Source organism: Furipterus horrens, unplaced genomic scaffold (genome assembly GCF_987537825.1).
Source record: "Furipterus horrens unplaced genomic scaffold, mFurHor1.1.pri manual_scaffold_3, whole genome shotgun sequence".
Taxonomy (NCBI): Eukaryota; Metazoa; Chordata; class Mammalia; order Chiroptera; family Furipteridae; genus Furipterus; species Furipterus horrens.
In genome coordinates, this window is record NW_028327173.1 from 86831525 (window position 1) to 86852659 (window position 21135).

A 21135-nucleotide genomic window follows, 5' to 3' on the forward strand; every position below is an offset into this window, starting at 1 on the left:
CTGGCCTAAAATGATGCACATCACTTCTGCTGACAGCTCATGGGCCATAAGTAATTATATGGCCCACCTGCCTGCAAAGAGTCTGGGAAACGTAAAAAGTACATGAGTATTTGGTGAGCAGCAAATGATTCTGTTCCAAGTAATGTTTGTGGAACACAATTTGGAAAACATTTACTGAGATAATAGAAAACATAAATTGTCCCAGTCCAAGGAGGGTGTTAACAAAGTATTCCTTAGTGTAAAGGAGAAAAGAGTCTGCTCTTCCCTGTGATTGAGGAGAAGAAGAAGAAAATGAGAAGGGAAAGAAAGGAGAAGGATGAAGAGAAAGAAGAGAGGGGGGAATAGAGAAGCAGAAGGAGGAAGAGAAACAGAAGAAGGAGGAGGAGGAACAGGATGTGGAGGGGGTAGAGAAAAAAGCTGCTGCAAAGCAGCATTATTTACTGAGGTCTTGCTCTGTTTTAGGAGTTTTGCTAAGTGCTTGTTTGACATACATGATGTCATATAATTCCCACAACAGCCCGACTGTACGATACACTATTATCCTCACTTTTAAAATCAGAAAATTGAGGCTTAGAATGGTTAGCTGATGTGTCCAAGGTCACAGAGCAAGCAAGTCAAATGAAAATGAAGAGGTTAGATTCAGACCTTTGTCTCTAGGATGGAAAAGGCCATGCCAATCACCACTGGACTCAGAGATCCCATACCTCTCTCTATTCTGTGTTCTCGGTGGCCAGGCCCTTTTACACATAGGCTCTTATTTCATCCTCACTATAACCTTGCCAGATGGATATTGTGCCCTCATTTCATAATGAATGTCAAGAGAAAGTTAAACCCAGTTCTCTTTGACACCCAATGTCCACACTAGTGCACTTAATCAGACCTCTTGTTCTACTATTTTGATCACTGTCTGTGGATTCTTTAGACTTCTCTCAGTTAGATTAGTTCATACACAATATTCTGGACCAGACCTACAGACATACCTTTGTTTTACTGGGGCTAGAATTATGCTTACAGCTTATCTACATCTTGCTGCAAAATATCCTTCATAACGAAATATCTGAAGTTCCTTCCTAAAAATTATATACAGTTTTATACATGCTGCTTCTCCTTCCAATAGCATTAGGAACTTTTCTTAGTTTTCCCTTATGAGCTTGGCATTCACTACCCAGGAATTCTTTGTGTCAGCTGCAAACTAGAAGATTTAAACATGGAATTATAACATATAGAACTAAAAGTAACAAGTTCCAAGCTCTGTGGTTCCTCTGCGTCCAAAGTAAAGAGTCCATAAGTCCATTCTCCAGGGTTCCTCAAGCATACAGGTTCAGCAAAGAGTGTGAAGACCCATGTGGTTGATGTCAAAAGAGGCTAGTAAGCTCAGCTGCTTCCTTTTCAGGTAACTTCAAAGATTAGACAGTAGCAGGCAAAGAGCCTCAGTGACCCTGTGGAACTGGGAGAAACTACAGTAAGAGTGGAGGGTGAGTCTTGCATCTCCAAGAGGCTATGCAAACAGCAAACAAGAAACCTATATTGGTCAATCAACACACCAAGAAAATGACCCCATCAATGTAATGTTTAGGATGATACAGAAAGCTTCATTATCAGTGTTTTAAACAATACAGGGTTGTGTGTGCTTGTTCGTTTTTATCTCCCACATAAAAATAGTCCAAAGGTGAGCAATCAATAGTTAAATATTGGTTCCATTACATTGCCAATGACCTTGACTACTTTTAGCTTTCTGCTCCCTGCTCATGGCATACATCCATCGTGCAGGATGGCTGCTACAACTGTATTCCATGTTCCAGGCTGCAAGAAGGATCATCAGGGGCAGACATGATGACTTCTACCATTAGCCACCACTTTCCACAAGGCAGATTAGGAAATTCAGTCTTTTCAACTGGGTATACTGTTGCTTTCCAAAAATTCAGATGCTGAGGAAGAAAGAGGAAGTGGGTAAGGATTAGGTAATTCATTATGGTCACAGCCTCACAAGGAATCCAATAAACTGCATACATACAGGCAACTCATGGAGACCAGTTAATACAGATTGAGTGAATGCTTATTTTCATTGTGATATTTGTGCTCTGGGAGACAGTCAAGTTTCTTCCTCACCACACATTGCCACCACAGCAGACATCAGCACCACCTTTGACAATCCTGAGCAGCTGGCAGAAGTCTGCACACTCTGAGGTTGACTCCACTCTGCAAGCTCTTTTGCCACCACTTTCTGCCTGTGTCTATCCTTCACATCTCACAGAACCAGTTAGTCCTGTCCCAGATCCCAGCAGGTTACTCACTTCAAATCTGAGAGCCTCAAGAGGTGCCAGAGCTACAGAGGTTGAGGCTAGACTATAAGTATAGTATTTCATACAACCAGGATGAAACAATTTTTCTTCTGTAAGACAAGACTACAAGTTAGGAATTCAGGAACCTAAGCTCTGGCTTTCCCAATCTAAGGGCTGGCAAAAAGAAACAATGTGCACTTAAATTGGTCTAGAATAGCCAGAAATTCATCCCAGCTTGTGCTGTGTCTTTTGTTCCCTCCCACCTTCCACTTAGCTGTGCCTGCCCACCACTCTTGGCCCTGCCTTCCAGGTTTTGTTTTGTTTTGTTTTTGCGTCTAATGATTCAACATCTAACGAGTTCTCAATCTTTTCCTAGCTCTTGGATAGGCCACATCAGCCTGCTTCATGGTGAAGATGAGGATTATCTTCTCCACAGAGCCAAAGGGAAGGCATTGAGGTCCCCTGCCTGGGTCAGCACCTGCTCACGACCCTACACCGGCTCTCTGATTGCTAAGCAGGTAGAGTGGACCAGTGTTCCTCCAACTGGCCTATACACTTTCTGGGGGACTTGAAGACTTTCCAAATAATATTCAGCGAAATATATTCTAAGAGCATCAATGTCCATACATAGTCTTTGCTAATATTGATCTCTTTAAAATGAGCCTGTGTTTAGAATGTATCATTTCTCACTTTACAAATTTATAAAAGAAAGATATATCCCTCATCTATCCCAAATCCTTTTCAGTTCTTTGCTACAAGAGGACACATGAGACAATGGGATAAATTAAAATTAATGGTAAACCAGAGCCCTTATTTATGTTCCTAAACCTTTCTGTCCTTCCCCACCATATACATATTTCTGCAAGAACAAGGGCATGTTGGCCCTTCGGGGCTCATAACTCAGAATACCCATTGTAGCATCAGCTTGTGATGTTGATTCTTTAAAATGTAATATTTGCAGGACTATCAGATTTTCCAAACTATAATAAATCAAACGAAAATTTCACCTGATATCTTTCAGATATAGCATGATTTGTTCAATAAAGTGATGAAAATTTGTTTTATCCAATAATATTATGAAACATTATTCAAATTATAGACTATCCTCATCTTATTTCACCATATAAAGTATTTAATACTACCTATCTTCTATTAACAAAAAATATACTTACTTAAATATATGATAAAAAATTTTAGATGTCAAATTAAAAATGCATGATGAGGACATAGATTTTCATAAGCCAATGTTTGAAAACACTGGGATAGGACAGCTGCCATCCAGGATCACAGTTGTTTTATTATATTTCAGTGTGTGTTAAGTTCCTACTCTGTGCCAGGCACAGTGGGCTTTCTTTGAAATAAGTATGTCTCTCTGTGCCCAAGAAAATGCTCAGCATCCTGGTGGTGGGTTACCTGATGTCGGCGAGCTCTGAGGTCTGCCTCCTACACTGAAAAATATGTACGTCAGACTCCAGGACCAGAAGTTGTGACTCACTAGGAGGTTGTCATGGGAAGGCAGTGTACATCTAGTCACACATTTAAGACTTGCATTCTTTGATGTCCAGGTGCCTGACACAACATGGCAACATAAGATGGGATGTGTCCAGTGCTGTGGTTTCCCGTGGGGGGTAAGTGCTCCCCTGGGACCACACCAATGATCCAGAGAGTTAGAGCACATATAAAGTTTACAAGTAACAGAATATATATAAAAACTGGGAGTGTGTGCTCAAAACTTTCATCCCACAGGGAGGAAAGACCCAGAAGGTGAGGATCCAGACCATGAGATCGATGTGGGGTGTCACCTACAAAGCCACCACAGAGGAAGCTGGCTTAAGGCAGACTTTGAGTGATGGATAGGATGTGGATAATTAGAGAGAAGCAGGGGAGGTGACCAATTGCAATCAATCAGGGAAACATTTATCAAGCAGCTGGTCTGTGCTTGGCTCTGCTCAGGACCCTGAGGAGCTGGGGGAAGAGGATACAGATTTCATAAGGGAGTCCAGGCACAGACACTGGGAAAATTCAAGTCTCATTGCAAGGTAGTATGTAATTAAGGCCCACATCCTTGGTACTGTGAGCACTCTAGGAATTTGGAAGTGGGAGAACTCACAGGAGGTTATAGGGCCTGGGGTGGCCTTCTACAGAATAAAGGATGGAGCAGGGCTAGAAAAGGTAAGATACGGCTGTTGTGGAAAGAGGGAAGGGCATCCCAAACAGAGAAAACAACAGTGGTGTAGACTTGGGGATAGAACTGACTGGTATGTTGAACAAAAGTGGATGCTATGGAATGTGATAAAGCAAGGCCAACCTGGCTGTGAAGATAGTCATTGCTTCAATCAGCAAGAATTCATGGAAGACCTGCCTACTAGCAGCTACAGAACCCAGGGAGGAAGACAGCTCAGCCTTTGCCTTCACAGAGTTCCTAGAGTTAACAAGATGTTAGGTAAAAATTGGGATTGTAAGGAAGGCTGAGAAGAAGACATTCAAGTCATCACAAAGCTTATGACAGGAGGTCTAACCTGGTCTAGGAAATATGAAGAGTCAGGGGACACCAGGGCAGACTGGTGATTGTGTCACACTGGGGTAGGTCTCAAAAGCCAAGGAAAAACAATTTCTCTTTATTCCTAGTGCATTTCACATTGGGAAGCAGGAAGCCTTCACATGGTCTTCACTGGGAAAGAAGCTTATTGCTGGGCAGGCCCAGGAGAAGTGGGGTAGGGATTCCTGTAACTGTAGCTTTCAGGAAGGGTTTGGACAGAGAGGGAATAGAAGCCAGTTGGGGTAGGGGTGGTGCATTGCTGAGAGAATTTAGGAGGGACCTCACATGTCCTGCATTATTCAGTACCAGGCCCACAGGGAAGACATGCATTCATGCAGTTGATTTAAGAAAAGATTTACACCATAGCTGCACAGACTAGCTTCTTGTTACTATGACATTCTTCTGAGGGAGAGCTTTAGACCCCAGTGCTGCAACAATACATACATAGGAACATGGATGGAAGATGAATAGGAGACAATGTTATCATTTTAAAGATACAAGTGCATTTTCCACAAACAGAAGTCCCTTGGTATCTAACAGTTTCACATCAGTGAATTCTACCACCCACAATAAAAAATATTCAAAAAAAAATCCCAGAAAATTCTAAAAAAGTCAAACTTAAAGTTGCCACATGTGGAGCACTGTGCTGAATCCATGAAAATGAAGTGATGTGTAGGTGTACCTTACTGAATCCTATTTGCAAATACTGATTATGTGCAAATTCTATGCCATCTTATATTAGAAACTGGATTTGTGGAAGGTTCAGAATCAATCCATCGCAGATACTGAGAGACAATTGTATTCATTTCAAGCTATTACCAGCTTCTTTATTTCTGTTCTTCTTGCTCTTAAAAAGTTTTTTAATGTTCCTGTGTAAGTATAATGATTATATTCAAAGCATTTACAAGTGAGCCCTAATTACAACCACAGCTGTTAGAATCTTGCCCCATTAGTAAGTGAGGCCCAATAGTTCAGGGGGAAATGGAGAAATAGAGTTGGGCCCCAAACATTTTAGGAATGGGACAGCTCCAGATCATTCGGTCACATTTTACTTGGGCCCTTAGAAAGCACATGTGTTTTTAGGTTAGCTGTTTCCAGGGCTCTGGGTTATTAAAAAATCTGGGTTATGTGCATAAGTTATTTTCACAAATTTGAGTCTGGCTCAAACAAGACCCAGTGTACAGGGGGTGGGGTGGGCAGCTGATTGAACTCTGTTCACAGACCCAAGTGGGCTGAAGATTTGTTCTTATGTAACTTGGAAACAGTTTGTCCCTGCTAGCTGCATTGGTCTGTGGCTGCTGCCAGGGAAAACTAAGGTTGCAGGTTTGATTCATGGGATTTATGAATGGTTCAGTTAGCTTTGCAAAGAAGAAAACTTTATTTTCTTACTAGCTGTGCCCCCTGCCTGGCCAGTATCTGACAAATGGGAGTCAGGTGACAGTAGTGATGGTCTCCCTGGGAAAACCAACTGTGAGCAAGTCCTTTCTGAAGGCAGGACAGAGATGTCATCTTCACACACAAAAACAGTTTACGGTATTTGCAGACACCTCATCTGTAATGTCTCAGTTCCCCTCCTGGGAGGCATGCTGTGAATATAAAATGCAGTCTAAATTTGCTCTTTAGGAAGGCAGTGAGATCCATTGGGTTGATCAAAGGCTTGGACACGGGAGGAGCCGAGATTTGCTTCCCAGCTTTATGGAAGATAATTGATACTCATCATGAAAAAGTACTTAAGGTCAAGGGAGAATTAATATGAATCATTTTAACCAGAGGCTCAAAGAAGCTGATTAAGGTACCACCCCACCATTCTTTGCATGTGAGCAGACAGAAATGGATTCTACAGCTGAGGGTCTTGAACATCAGATGTTAAAAAGCAAATGTTTGTAACTATCTCTCAAATACTCATGGCTATTGAAGCAGCATTTCTATTCCTTTTAGCACTAACTCAGACTTGACAAGAGACTTGAGGATCATGATTATAGCAGTTCTCTTTTCTTTTTAGATGTTTAAAAATGTGTGTGCAATATGCAGCCTTGAGAGTTTACTCTCAAATGGTTTTCTGTCTACCTACAGGAAAGAGAAAATATTAAATTGTTGCAAAGCCAGATGGTCTGGCTTTGTCTTCATCTTGGCAAAGAATGAGACGCAGGAAATTCTGGGTTGTCAGGCATACAAGGTGCATCCCCAAACTAAGCCATGTTCACTCTTTCCTTAACGAGCCTCTGAGCTGCTGCAGTAAAATCTATGCCTCCAAATGATTTCAGGCTACAGTTTTAATTGTTTTACTCTAAGAAGGCATCAGCCATAATGAAAACATATTATTCTTCTTACTTGTTTTACTGGCACCTATAATTCTTCCAAGACATTTCCAATTCTATCACCAAAGCTGATGCCAAGCCTTGATCTATATCATAAAAATACACCTTTCCAGACTCATACCTGAGGGACAGGGGAAGTAGAGGGTATAGAAGTGACAAATGAAGCAGGAAATCATAAAATTAATAAATCAGTCCATGGAAATTATTAGCATGTCATCTTCATTATTCAAATACTTTTCAGATAATTGGATCCTCATTTTGGAAATAAAAATATCTATATTAAAACATCAACAAAACCATTTATAGCCAATGTATCTACAGGTTAATATTCTTAATGCATTTGAAAAAAATTTTATTGAGCTAATAGTCAACAATTATTTGACCTACAAGGATGTTAATTACACATGGTTCAATTTGGTACTAAAACCTTAGTATCAAATGCCCAGATTATTAGTAGAAAATATAAATGGCTTAAAACATATGAAAAATTTATAACCTTACTAACAATCAAACAAATTCAAATAAAAAGCAAAAAATCCATTTTCAGCTATCATAAGTAGCAGGGATGTTCAGAGAGTCTGGCTATCCAGTGCTAGACATAAGGAAACAAGAGTCATCCTACAGTGCTGCAGGGAACCAGAGCTGGCACATCCTTTTTGGAAAGCGAATTGGCAAGAATATAACACAATTAAAAAATTTTTTTTTCAAATCTTAGTCCTAGTAATTCCATTTTTTTTTACTTTATCCAGGGGTGAAAAATGTTATGTCCAAAGACGTACATTGCAATATTTATAATAGTAAAAGTTTGGAAGCAAGCTCCATTTTTAAGAGAAATTAAGCAGAAGCATGGAAAGTAGAGTCAAAGCATATAGTTAAATAAAGATCATACTCCAGGCTATAAAAGAAGACGATAATAGATGAAATATGAGACAAAATTTAACAGCAGTTGTCTGGGTCTTTCAACTTATGTCCTTTCCAACTTAGTTAATGAGCATGCACTATTTTTATCATTGAAAAAGAATAAATACATCACCTCTGGTGCTGGCCTTCAGACAGAGCAGGTAATTGTTTTTCTCCATGGCTCGCAGGCAGAAAGGAAAAGCAGCTGGAATGCAAGACAGTGGGCCAGACAAGGAGCCGGAACACATGGTTTCTGCATCCTGGGTCTCCACCTAATAGTTTACAAGCCTGGACATTCTGGGCCATGCAGAAATGGAGAGAACATTCAGTATAATCCAAGCCTTTCTGTGTAGACCATAAAGAAATGTCTCCTTGCTCCCTCTCAGGGGCTGCAACACACTTGGCTCTCTGTGGACTTCTATGATATACTTTGGTTCCTTTCTCCTGCTAGTGGTTGGAATAATTTGGCATAAATATTCTGTCAACTCTCATCCCTTGTTGTGGGCTGAACTGTGGTCCCCCACCTCTAAATTTATACGTTGAATTCCTAACACCTAGTACTTCAGGATGCAACCTTATTTGGAAATAGGGTCATTGCAGATGTAATTAGTCAAGATGAGGTCATTAGAATAGGCCTTAATCCAACACAACTGGTGTCCTTATCAAGGAGGAAATTTGGACAGATATGTGAAATGTGGGTACATTCTTCACACAGGGAGAACACTAGGTGAAAATTGAAGTTATGCTGCCCTAAGCCAAGGAACTACCAGAATCTGGGAGCAGGGCCTGGAACACATCCTACCCAGCACCTTAAGAGGGAGCAGGGCTCTGCTGACACCTTGATTTTGGACTTCCAGCTTCCAGAACTGTGAGGCAGTAAAGATCTGTTGTTTAAAGCCCCAAGTTTGTGATACTTTGTTACAGCAGCCCTAGCAAAGGACAGTAGCTGACTCCATGTCATGCTGATCTTTCTTCCCTCCCTTCCAATGACAAAAAATAAAAGGCTTCTGGGTCAAATGAGTGTCTGCCGTGGTCCACTGGGCAGAATGGTGTGCTGTTCCTCCCCCCAGGGTGCTGTGCAATCTGTGATTCTGTGAAGTTACTCAGTGAACCATTCAGTCCCACCACAGCTGCTTTCTGGTGAAAATGTACCAGTCACACATGGGGAGAGTCATATGTAAACTTGTCCACCTGTTGCCTAGACATTTGTGTATAAGAATCTTCATATGCTGTCATTGAGTAAGTAATTATCCTGTTACCTTACAAATGACAGAGGGAAAACTTCAGTGTGATGTCAGTAAGACCAAACCTAAATTACTCTGTTAAATTATATGTTTGTCTGGATGCAAAAGAGGCCCCAAATGTGGTTTAATAAGTTGGAAATTCACTCATCTCTCATGTAAAAGTCCAAGTTGGCATGGGGATCTTGCTTGGGAGGTTTGTCTTTATTATGGGTTGAATGTGTCCTTTTCATATTCATATATGGAAGCTCTGAGCTTCAATGTGATGGTATTTGGAGGTGGATACTCTGGGAGGGGATTAGGTTTAAAAGAAGTCATGAGGGTGGCGCCCCATGCTGAAATTAGTGTCAGTCGGTTGGTACCAGAAGAAGAGAGACCAGAGCTTTTAATCACTGCCATGTGAGGATACAGCAACAAGGTGGCCATCTGCAAGCCAGGAAGAAGACCCTCACCAGGTAACCAGACTGGCTGGCACCTTGATCTTAGACTTCCTAGCCTCTCAAACTGTGAGAAATAAATGTCTGTTGTTTAAGCTGCCCAGTATATGGGGTATTTTGTTGCGGCAGTTCAAGTGACTAAGACAATCTTTTTGCTCTGTCAGTTTTGATCATAGCACCCCCTCACACCCTCATTTCCAAGAGGATTCCCTGTCACATTGGCACCCTCCTTTCCAAGAAGGCTCCCTGTCACATTGGCATTCCACCCAGCAGGAAAGAAGAAAAGGAAGAAAGTGTGCCCTACCTCTCCCCATCCCCCTGAGGCAAACTTGACTCGGCACTGCTACCTGAGTCTCACTGGCCAGAAATCAGTCACATGATCATAGGGAGCTGAAGAATATCATCTTTTTTTCTTTTTCCCCTGGGTGGCCAGTGCCCAGGTTAAAAATTCTATTTCTGTGGAAAAAGGGAGAACAGCTCTTAGGGAATAACCTGCTGTCTTACCCTTACAGAACAAATAGATTTTTATGACATGACCTTTTTTTGCTAAGGTCAGGGCACCTGAGAAGCCCATAGCCTCCCCAACACTGGAGAAATCATTGAGGTAATTAGGTTTAGATGAGGTCCTGAGGGTGGAGCCCCAAGGTGGGATTAGTATCCTTATAAGAAGATGAGAGACAAGAGATCTTGTCTAGGAGAGAAGTAGGATCCTGGTCACACTGGAGGAAATGGAGCCTCTTGAATAGAAAGAGTCATTATACCCATTTCCTTCTTCCTCCTATGTCTGCATTTGTCTCTTCTGGGACCACCTTCTAGTTACCCATTAGCCAAAAACTGGGTTGTGGGCATGCTTACTTGCTTTCTTCTGATTGAGAGGTGAAGTGGTTGTTCTGAGGTGGATTGGGTCTGATCATCCATACAAGATGGAAACTAACATTTCCTGTGAGCCAGACACTGTCAGGAGTGGATTTAAAAAGCTGGTACATTTACACAATGGCATACTACATGGTCATAAAGAAAGAAAAAAAAAAGGAATTCTTACCCTTTGTGACAGCATTGATAGACCTGGAGACTATTATGCTAAGTGAAATAAGACACTCAGAAAAAGAAAAAATACCATATGATCTCACTTAAATGTGGAATCTAATGAGCAAAATAAACTAATGAACAAAATAGAAACAGAAGCATGAATAAAGGGAACAGACTGACCATGTCAGAGGGGAGGGAGTAAAAGGAACTGGATAAAAAAAGATGAAGGGGTTAGTCAAAGAACATATATGCATAGACATAGATAACAATGTGGTGAAAACCAAGGGAAGGCAGGGCAGGTGCTGGGCAGAGGGGACAAAGTATGTGTGTGTGTATTGGGGGGGGCGGAGATGAGGGACATCTGTAATAGTGTCAATAATAAAAAAGAATTTAAAAAATTTTTTAAAGAGAAAGGACTGAAGAAAAGTAGATCTTGATGTTTTGTGTGTTCTAAAAATTTAGTGTTGTGACAAAAGCTCTGGGAAAGAATAGAGAATCTAGTTTTGGTTCTGCTGTTTTCCAGCTTGGCTTCTCAAAACCGCAGTTTCCTCATCTTTAAAGTGAGACATTTGGATTTGCTACATAAACCCTCAGGTGCTTTCTAGATGCTATAAAATACAGACTCTAAGCATCACCAAGGCAAGCAGCATGAACTCAACTTCCTTAGGCATGGAATCTGTGAGCTTGTATGACTTTTCTTATTTAACGTGAAAGGGAAAAGCACGTTACCTTAGAGTGCCCAAAATTTAGACAAAAAGTTTTTTATTCATGGGAACCAAGAATAAGGCAATGTGCATGTGAAAAAATATGAACTTACAAGTCCCAAAGGGAAATGGAAGTCTTCCCTTTTAGCTCAAAACCATGAGTCCAATAGACAAGAAGTCCAGTCCAGAATTATCCTGTGGTCTGGAGCCCAGGCTTCTAAGATAGTCCCATGAACAGTGAGCCCCCAACACCTACCCACCTACATTCCCTTCATGCCAAATCTCAGGGTCAGGACTGGGATAGCAAACAGGTTGTGCAACTACATATGAAGAAGACAAAAAGTAAGGGTTTACAGTAAAAAGAAAAAAAATTGGAACAGAAGTCCTCATGGTGTAGCAGACACAAGAGTTTATCTCTACCTTTGTGAAAACAAGCTTTCATTTTAATATCATTCCAAAATAATTAAATTATAAGCTGCAGTGAAGACAGACGATCAACTCACCTAACAATTAAATTTTAAAATGACTTTTGGAGACATCTGGACAAGATGGAGGCCTAGACAGACACGCTGCGTCTCCTTCCACAACTAAGAAGAAACACAACTTCCTCAAAACTAGAGACAACCAGAAGTTCCAGAAAATTGAACTGCATGGAAGTCCAACAAAGAAAGATGTAAAGAAGAAACACTCATCCAGACAGGTAGGAGGGGCGGAGCAGAGGCAAAGAGGACCCGGTGTGGCAGTGGCAGCAGCAGGCCAGCGGAAAACTCAGTCACATGTTTTAAAAAATAGGGTGGAGCCCCTGGACCACACCAGACCACAGAGCTCACAGTTCCAGTGCCGGGGAAAATAAAGCCTCATTGCTTCTGACTGTGCAAACCAATGGGGGCTGGGGCAGAAGAAGAAATTGCTGGTCTCTCAGCAGAGTCCACTTATTTAAAGGGCCCCCACAGTCCTAGAATGTCTACAGACCCACCCACTCTGGGAATTATGGTCAGGGAAACAGCTAGAGAGGCAACAGCCCCATATGGAAGAGGGAGAAGTGCCTGGAAAAGGGACGAGTGCTGGACAAGCAGCATTGTTCACTCTCAGACCCCTCCCTGACATACAGCACCACAACGGGGTGAAACAGGTTGCCCATACTGATGAATACCTAAGGCTCCGCCCCTTACAAGGTCACAGGTTTGACAGCTCTACCTAAGACACAGAGGCAAACAAACACATGAGCCTGTCAAGTTGATGAGATAGAGAAGTATGGCACAAAAGAAGGAACAAATCAAGGTTCCAGTGGGAGAACTAAGTGATGAGGAGATAGACAATCTAACCAACATAGAGTTCAAAACACTGGTGATAAAGATGCTCACAGGCTTGACAGATATGTTTAAGTACAGGAAATGCATAAGGGAAGAAGTGAAGGCTGTGCTAAATGAAACAAAGAAAAATCCACACAAAACCAATGGTGAAGGGAAAAAATTAGGGTTCAAATCAATGATTTGTAACATAAGGAAGAAAAAAATCAGTCAACCAGTACAGAATGAGGAAACAAGAATTGAAAAAAATGAGGAGAGGCTTAGGAATCTTGGGACAACTTTAAACGTGCCAACGTCCGAATCATATGGTTGCCAGAGGAGAAGAGGAAAAGCAAGAAACTGAAAGCTTGTGTGAAAAAATAATGAAGGAGAGTGAACAGCTCGGACAGTGAGAAACTATATGAACTGAGTCTTTGTGGGGACTCCCTTGGCTGGTCACTCTGGGATGACAACTCTGCACCTGGGAGCTCGCACCAGGGCTCCACCAAACAAAAAAGCAGAACTGAGCTGGGGACAGGGGCCCATACGGGAAAGCTGTAGCAGAACTGCAGGCTCAGTAGGGACCCCAGGGAGGCAAGTGGCACACGCAGGAGTACAGGCAGGGATGCAGGCCAGTGCTGCAGCTTAGAGGCAACCCAGAGACTTTTTTGGAGGAGAGGAGACAGGACCTGGGGCTGGGCAGGGACTATTGGCATGCACACACTGGCCCACCAGCAGAACAGCAATGCTCGACAAGCCTGAGGAGGGCTGAGGGTGCCGTAAGACCAGGGGGGAGGGGACTCAACAAAGTGTGGCTCACAGCAGAGCGGTAGCAGGCCCACGAGTGAGAGATTAGCAACCCCAGAATCAAGCTAGATCTCCTCACAGCCAGCCAGCCAGAAAAGACTTGAAACCCATGGAATTTTGACCAGGGGCGGATCCAGAAAAAGAAGACATCACTCAAAAGTTTTACTGGGTAAAAACTGTTTCTTTAATCAGTTTCCTACCTTCTCTCCCTCCTTCTCTTCTTCTTTAATTTTTTTTTGTGTGTTTGTCTGTTTTGTTTATCCTCCCTCTCACGCTAAACATATAGCATATAACTGCTATATAAACCTAATACTATACAATTCCACTTTCTCACTTCATTCTAAATTCTTCCCACCCTTTTTCAACATATAATGTAAATATTACTTACTGTCTCACATAGCCTTGATCCTACTTGCTACTATTATTATTCTATCATTTTCCCTCTCAAAAATCATCTTTCTTTTATTTAAAACAACTCTTAACTATTTCTCTTATAGTATAAAAGTCTTTACCTCTTTACATTTATATTAATACGGCTCACTTGCCGCTAATAGTGTGATTGTGGGTGGGGGATATTTTGGAGGGTGTGGGTTTCTTGCCTGGGATGTGTGTTTATGTTTTGACAGAATTTCTGAAGAAGAACTCAAGACAAGGTGGGCAGAGTGACTCTCAATCAAATAGCCAGACGGAAGGGTCCACCAAAAAGTAACTGAAATACAACCAAATAGCTTAAACAAACAGCATAAAGGGTATCCCAAGAGCATCAGGCTCAGGAGGTCAAAGAGACTGCACCACTGAATCCCCCAGGTCTCCTATACAGGATCTCAAACCACAAAGGTAGGAAATCAAAGCAGACAAATCTAAGAAACAAAAACAAACAAGAAGCATCCAACATGGGGAGACACAGAAACAACCTCCCAATGAAAGGATAAGAGGAATCCCCAGAAAGAGAGATAGATGGAACAGATGTAAGCCAACTATCAGACATGGAATTCAAAAGAATGGTTATAAGAAGCACAATGAACTTGAAAAACTCAAAGAAAACTAAAACAAACTCCAGAGGAATTACAAAGAACTCCAGGGAAGCTACAAGGAACTTATAGAGAACTACACCAGCATAAAAAAGGACATAGAAACTATCAATAAGAACCATAAAGAAATGAAGAATACAATTTCTGAACTGAAGAACACAGTAGAATCAATCAAAAGCAGGCTAAATGAAGCAGAGAATTGGATCAGTGAGTTAGAGGACAATGTAGAAAAAATTCCCAGACAATACAACAAAATGAAAAAAGACTAAAAAAGAATGAAGAGGGTGTAAGAGAACTGCTGGGCAACATGAAATAAAACAATATTCAAATCATAGGGCTACAAGAAGGTGAAGAAGAGGAGCAAGGGATAGAAACCTGATTGAAAAAGTAATGACAGAAAATTTCCTAACTTGATGAGAGAAAAAGTCATGCAAGTCCAGGAAGCAGAGAGGGTCCCAATGAAGCTGAACCCAAAAAGGCCCACTCCAAGGCACATCATAATTAAAATGGCAACATTCAAAGAGGAAAAGAATCCTAAAGAAAGCAAGAGAAAAACAACAAATAACATACAAGGGAGCTCCAATAAGGCTATCAACTGATTTCTCAACACAAAACAATACAAGCAAGAAGGGAATGGCAAAAAATATTTCAAACAATGAGCAACAAAGGCTTACAACCAAGAATACTCTACCTAGCAAGGCTCTCTTTCAAAATGGATGTGAAATAGGGAGTTTCCCAGAAAAAAGAAGACTAAAAGAATACATCTCAAAAAAAAAAAAAAAAAAAAAAAACAGCATTGCAAGAGATGTTAAAGGGGGTGCTTTAAGAAAAAGAAGAAAAAAGAAAGGAAGAGGAACACAGGTACAAAGTAAAATGAATAAATACATGTCAATAATAACCCTAAATGTAAATGGATTAAATGCACCCATCAAAAGACATAGGGTAGCAGAATGGATACAAAAACATGACGCACATATATGCTGTCTACAAGAGACACACCTCAAAACAAAAGATTTACACAGACTGAAAGTGAATGAATGGAAAAAAGTATTCCAAGCAAATAGACATGCAAAGAAAGCTGGGGTAGCAATATTTACATCAGACAAAACAGATTTTACAGCAAAGGTCATAAAACAAGACAAAGAAGAGCATTTCATAATACTGAGAGAAAAAATCCATCAAGAAGATATAACCCTGGTAAACATATATGCACCCAACATAGGAGCACCCAAATATATAAGGAAAATACTAGAAGACTACAAGAAGGATATCAACAGCAACACACTCATAGTAAGGGACTTTAGCACCCCATTATCAACAATAGACAGATCTTTGAAGCAAAGAAACACCAAGGATATTGAGGCATTGAATAACACACTAGATCAAATGGACTTAACTGACATATATAGAACTTTTCACCCCAAAGAAGCAAATATACATTCTTTTCAAATGCACATGGGACATTTTCAAAGATAGATCACAGGACAGGACACAAAACAAGCCTCAACGAATTCAAGTAATTGAAATTATATCAAGCAGCTTGTCAGACCACAATGCCTTAAAACTAGAAATCAACCTCAAGTAAAAAATTAAAAGACATTCAAACTCATGGAGAGTGAATAACATTATATTAAATAATGAATTGGTTAACAATGACATCAAGGAAAAAATCAAAAGGTTTCTGGACACTAATGATAATAAACACACAACAGCCCAAAACCTATGGGACACCGCAAAAGCAGTCCTGAGAGCAAAGTTCATAGTAATAAAGGCCTACCTGAAAATAATAGAAGAATCTCAAATAAACCTAACCTTATAGCCACAAGAACTAGAACAACAACAACAAACAAAGTCCAGAGGGAGTAAAATAAAGAAAATCATCAAGATCAGAGCAGAATTAAATGACATACACACTAAAACAATTCAAAAGATCAACAAAAGTAGGAGTTGTTTCTTTAAAAAGATAAACATAATCGACAAGCATTTAGTCAGGATTATTAAGAAAAAAAGAGAGAGGACCCAAATAAATAAAATCAGAAATGAAAAAGGAGAAATCATGACCGATATCACAGAAATATAAAGGATTGTAAGAAATTACTACAAACAACTGTATGGCAATAAACTTGAAAAACTAAAGGAAATAGACAAATTTCTAGAAACACATAACCTTCCAAAACTGAATCACATAAAAGTAGAAACCCTAAACAGACCAATAACTAAGAGTGAAATTGAAGCGGTAATTAAAAAACTCCCGACACACAAGAGACCTGGACTGGATGGCTTCATAGGTGAATTTTACAAAACATTTAGGGAAGAACTAATGCCTATCCTTCTCAAACTATTCTAAAAAATCCAAGAAGAGGGAAGACTCCCAAACTCTTTCTATGAAGCCAGTATTATCCTAATTCCAAAACCAGGTCAAGACACAACAGAGAAAAAAAACTACAGGCCAATATCACTGATGAACATAGATGCTAAAATTCTCAACAAAATATTGGCAAACAGGATCCAGCAACATATTAAAAAGATCATACACCATGATCAAGTGGGATTCATCCCAGTGATGCAAGGATGGTTTAATATTTGCAAATCAATAAACATAATACACCACATAAACAAAATGAAAGACAAAGACCACATGATCATATCAATAGATATAGAAAAAGCATTTGATAAAAGTACAACACCCACTTATGATAAAAACTCTCAGCAAAGTGGGAATAGAGGGAGCATACCTCAACATAATTAAGGCTATAAATGAGAAACCTGAAGCCAAAATCATACTCAATAAACAAAAACTGAAAGTATTCACCCTGAGATCAGGAAAAAGACAAGGATGTCCACTCCTTCCACTCCTATTTAACATAGTGTTGGAAGTTCTAGCCACAGCAATCAGACAAGAAAGAGAAATAAAAGGCATCCAAAGTGGAAAAGAGGAAGTAAAATTGTCATTATTTGTAGATGACATGATAGTGTACATAGAAAACCCTATAGACTCCACTAAAAAACTACTCAACATAATCAGTGAATTTGGCAAAATAGCAGGGTACAATGTCAATATACAGAAATTGAATGCATTTCTGTACACCATTAAATATCAGAAATAGAAAACAAACAAAAAATTTTATTTACTATAGCAACAAGAAAAATAAAGTACCTAGAAATAAACTTAACCAAAGAGATAAAAGACCTTTACTCGGAAAACTACATAACACTGAAGAAAGAAATTAAGGAAGATACAAATAAATGGAAGCAAATAACCATGTTCATGGATGGAAAGAATCAACATCATTAAAATGTTCATACTGCCCAAAGCAATTTACAGATTCAACGCAATTTTTATTAAAATACCAATGAGATATTTCACAGACCTAGAACAAATACTTCAGAAATTCATATGGAACCAGAAAAGACCCTAAATAGCCACAGCAATCTTGAGACAGAAGAACACAGAAGGAGTGATCACAGTACATGATATCAATCTATACTACAAAGCCACTGTGATGAAGACAGTTTGGTACTGGCGTAAGAGCAGACATATAGATCAATGGAACAGAATAGAGAGCCCAGAAATAAACCCAGGTCTATATGTGGTCAACTAATATTTGACAAAGGGGGAAGGAGCATAAAATGGAGTGAGAAGAGACTCTTCAACAAATGGTGCTGGGGGAACTGGATAGGGACATGCAAAAAAATGAAACTAGACCACCAACTTACACCACACACAAGAATAAACTCAAGATGGATCAAAGACTTAAATGTAAGCCGTGACACCATAAAAGTCCTAGAGGAAAACATAGGCAGAAAAATTTCAAATATCCCATGTAGCAATATTTTCACCAATACATTCTTAAGGCAAAGGAAATGAAGGAAAGAATAAACAAATGGGACTACATCAAACTGAAAAGTTTCTTCTCAACAAAAGAAAACATTAACAAGATGAAAAGGGAAACAACCATATGGGAAAACATATTTGACAATGTACACCTCAAACAAGGGATTGACCTCCAAAATATATAAAGAACTTACCCATTTCAACACCAAGAAGACATACAGACCAATTTAAAAATGAGCAAAGGACCTGAACAAACAATTCTCCAAGGAGGATACAGAGAGGGTCCATAGACACATGAAAAAATGCTCAACATCACTAGCCATCAGAGAGATGCAAATAAAAACCACAATGAGATACCTCACACCAGTCAGAACGGCCATCATCAACAAATCAACAAACAACAAGTGCTGGCAAGGATGTGGAGAAACGGGAACCCTACTGCACTGTTGGTGGGAATGTAGACTGGTGCAGCCACTGTGGAAAACGGTATGGAATTACCTCAAAAAACTAAAAATGGAACTGCCTTTTGAACCTCTAGAGATTCCACTGCTAGGATTATACCTGAAGGATCCTGAAACCCCAATTTGAAAGAACTTATGCACCCCTATGTTCATAGCAGTGTGGTTTACAATAGCCAAGTGCTGGAAAAAGCCTAATGCTTATCTGTAGATGAGTGGATTAAGAAACTGTGGTACATTTACACAATGGAATACTAAGCAGCAGAAAGAAAGAAGGAACTCCACCATTTGCGACAACATGGATGGAACTAGAGAGAATTATGCTTAGCGAAATAAACCAGGGGATGAAAGAAAAATACCATATGATATCACCTGATACCAGACATTAAGGAACAACACAAACAAATGAACAAAATTGAACAAGAAACAGAACAACCGTTATCAGGGGGCAGGGGAGAGGGAGAGAAAGGGGATAAGTAGGGGAAGGGTCTAGTCAAAGAACACGTATAAATGACACATGGACATGGACAACAGAGTGGGAAATGACCGTGGGAGAAGGGGTGGCCTGGGTGGGGAGGAGCAATGGGAGAAAAAATGAGACAACTGTAATTGAAAAACAAACAAACAAACAAACAAACAAACAATAAATAAATAAATAATACTGAAGGAAAACTTGCTAAATTTGGTGAAGGAAATAGATATACAATTCCAGGAAGCACATTGAGTCCAAAATAAGCTAGACCCAGGGAGGACCACACCAAGATATATCATTATTAAAATGCCTGAGGTGAAACATAAAGGGAGAATCTTAAAAGCAGCAAGAAAAAAGCAGAGAGTTACCTACAAAGAGGTACCTATAAGACTCTCAGTTGATTTCTCAAAAGATATTTTGCACGCAAGAAGGGACTGTCAAGCAATATTCAATGTGGTGAAAAGCAAGGACCTACAACCAAGATTACTCTATCCACCAAAGCTATCATTTAGAATGGAAGGACAGATAAAGTGCTTCCCAGACAATGTAAAGCAAAAGGAGTTCATCATCACCAAGCTATTATTATATGAAATATTAAAGAGACTTATTTAAGAAAAAAAAGATGAAAACTATGAACATTAAAATGACAACAAACTCACAACTATCAACAACTGAACCTAAAAAATAAAAACAAAATCCAACTAAGGAAACCAGAATAGGAGCAGAATCACAGATATGGGGATCATTTGGAGGGTTATCAGCTGGAGGTGGGAAGGGAGGGAAATAGGGAAATGGTGCAGGGATTAAGAAGCATAATTGTTTGGTACAAAATAGACAGGGGCAAGTTAAGAGTAATATTGGAAAGGGTGAAGCCAAAGAACTTATATGCATGAACTAAGGGGGGTGGGATATTGCTGGAGGGAAGAGGGGTACTAGGTGGAGTGAAGCAAAGGGGAAAAAAATTGGGACTTCTATAACAGCATAATCAATAAAATATACTTAAAAAATAACTTTGTGGTGTATGAATTTGGCTCTATTTTCAGTCAGCAGCTTAAAATATTTTTTATTAGAGATAAAAATCTACTTCACCTAAATATCCATTATTATAACTTTCCCCTGCTTTGTTTCCATTGTTATAGTATTGTTACCATTGGTGTGTATGTACAAATAAAGGTGTCTATCAATATCAAGCAGAAAATATTTTTAGGTTCTTCAAATTTTTCAATTACTTTCTTCAATGCCTCTTGATTAATTTTATACTTTCCTCTTTATACTCTTTCCTGTTTTCTTTAAGTTCCAACCAATGGTTCACTACCATATAGTCCTCTTCATTTCTAGTGCACAATACAATGCTGGCATATATAAGCGCTCAATAAATATTTGATGAATGAATAAGTCCATGTCAATGGTTCTTAATGTTTGAAATAAAGGCTCCTTGGAAGACATGATGAAATCAATGGATTCTCTTCTCAGGTAAATGAACCCACACACAGATGTGCATGACAGTTTCAGGGCTCATAAAGCCCTCCTCTGGTTAGGGGTTCTTTAAACCCCAGATATCACATTAAAATGTAGGCATTTCTAAAAACAGTAAAAGCTATTTGTTATAGGTTAAATTTATGAGCTGGTAATTTAAGACAATGTTTCTCTCTACTGGTCCCAGAGGCACTGTAAGGTAGAAAGACTGGAGGAATCAGTACCCAAAAGGCCCACAAAACTAATTTAGCATAAGCTGCCCAAAGGGAGGCCATATCTAGGTCTCCTGCCTTAGACTGAAAGTATTGCCAAATATG